This window comes from Octodon degus, unplaced genomic scaffold, assembly GCF_000260255.1.
Source record: "Octodon degus isolate 3935 unplaced genomic scaffold, OctDeg1.0 scaffold00074, whole genome shotgun sequence".
NCBI lineage: Eukaryota > Metazoa > Chordata > Mammalia > Rodentia > Octodontidae > Octodon > Octodon degus.
Genome location: NW_004524650.1, coordinates 6,708,019 through 6,710,032, shown reverse-complemented (window position 1 = coordinate 6,710,032; position 2,014 = coordinate 6,708,019). Strand labels below are relative to the sequence as shown.

The following is a 2,014-nucleotide window of genomic DNA, read 5'->3' as shown; positions in this document are numbered from 1 at the left end:
TGGGTTCCCCGAGCTCAGCATTCCTCGCCTATAATGCAAACCATCTGGTGTGAAAGCAGCAATCTGGGGCCCATATGCTTCGTTCCTTGTAAGAACTGGGGTTCGGGAAACAAACACGCAGGCACTCTGGCTGCTGCTTTTCCTTGAAGCTTCTGACTTTGAACCACTGCCGTCAGCTCTACGAAAATGAAAGCTAACTTGTTAGTGTGCAATTGAAATACAATCTGACTTTTCAGGGTTTAACACACTTTTTAGTTGGGTGTCCCTAAATGAGTTATTCAACCTCTTTTAGCTGCACTTTCTATTGTTTATAAATGTAAAGCCGATAAATGTAAAGGTGCCCACCGCACTAGTTACTAGACCCCTTCCTTGGGTGTTCCCTGGTCCCCCAGTCCATCGCCAGCGACTACTCCGCTTCGCCGCCAGGTGACGCCGGGCAGCAGTAGTTCGGGAGACTCCAGGGCGGAGCCGACCCTGCTCCGAGCGGGCGCGGGCTTCAGAGGCGGCTCCGCGGCGCCTGGGTAGGTGGGGTTCGGGAGCGCGCGGACTGGGCGGGGAGCGCGTCCTGCCAGGCAGCGGCAGTCGCAGCAACTGCAGCGCCGTTCTGAGGTCGTGTGCTCGGACTGGCCTCGGGGTCGTGCGGGTGGGGCCTGGTGGGGCTCTGAAGGCCGCTTCCCGCAAAGCGACCGCTCGGATTTGTGGCCTTCGCGACCTTCCGGCAGGGACGCCCAGCCCTACGCGGGCATCCGGCCTAGGCCGCCTCGGGACCGCGCCCTCCCGCCGCCCACGCCCGCCCGCTCCGCCGCGCCCGCACCGCGCCCCCACCTTCCGGCTGCCGCCCACGCACTTGCGTGTCCCGGGCGCACGGGCTGGGGAGGCTTCCGAGGAAGCCGCTGCGCGGGCGCGTCGCCCCCCTCAGTCCGCTGGAGCCCTGCTACCTGAGGAACTGGGCCCTGGCTCTGCGGGGCGCGAGTTGCAACCCAAACCCCACTTCCCGAACCCCGCGCCAATAAACACGCACAAGCACGCACACAGGCGTCGTCGCCGCCCCGCGCGCCGCTGCAGGGCCCGAGAAGAGCCAGGCCCGAGGGGTCCCTGCCCGCGTCTCGCTGCTCGAGGGGCGCCCGCTGGGCCGCGGCCGCGCACAGGTGCGACGGAAGCTCCGGCGTCGCCCAACGGCGTAACCGCCAGCGGGGCTCGCAGCTCCGCCGCACGAACCCGGTAGGCGGGGGCGCGGGGCTCAGGACGGGCCAGGAAGGAAGGCGCGCCCGCGAAACGGGGGCGGGCCGGGGCGGGCCGGGCGGCTCGGTGGAGCGAACTCCGCCCGCCGCCCTTCGCTCCCGGGTTCTCCCACCGCGCGGGACGCGTCCGCCCGAGTCTGGCGCTCGCGGCCTGCGCCTGGGGTGACGGCGGGCCGGCAGTGTGCTGGATCACAGCGGCCGGGCTGCGGCGACGGAGATGGCTGCGCGGGCGGTGGGGAGGGCTCACGGCCGTCGCCTCTGCCTTAATATGGCAGATGCGCAAAGACTCCAACAGGTGGCTCCGTGGCGCAATGGATAGCGCATTGGACTTCTAGAGGCCGAAGGCATTCAAAGGTTCCGGGTTCGAGTCCCGGCGGAGTCGTGGGTTTTTTGTTTGTTTTTGTCTCCCACTCTCACCGTTTTTTCCCTTCCTTAATTTTTCTGACTCAGCCCCACTCGCCTCCAGGTCCGCGCGTCCCCGTCACAACTTCGGCTCTTGTGGCGCTTTTCCTTTGAGCTGATCACGGGATCCCGCGTCCCTACTGCGCCTTCACCCGGGGGCTCGGCCGGTGGCCCAGCCTCTTGGAACCGATCCACGCCCGGAAGGAGCGGCACGGGAGCGGCGGAGGAGACGATGAAGCAAGTGGAGGCCCGGGCGTCTCCTGACTGTGGCTGTGAGGAACGAACGAGAAAATTCGTCTACACGTAGGGCTGTGCGGGCTGAAAGCACCTGCAGCCCCCACAGCCTCAAAATTAGCATATACCGGAATCTG

General features: G+C 65.8%; 1 non-coding gene across 1 annotated transcript; it reads left to right on the top strand.

Moving 5' to 3' along the window:
* The first annotated feature begins 1,538 nt into the window (after window positions 1–1,538).
* On the top strand, window positions 1,539–1,623 carry Trnar-ucu. The gene is given in 2 exon segments: window positions 1,539–1,575; window positions 1,588–1,623. It is a non-coding gene; the product is annotated as a tRNA-Arg (tRNA).
* Window positions 1,624–2,014: the final 391 nt, after the last annotated feature.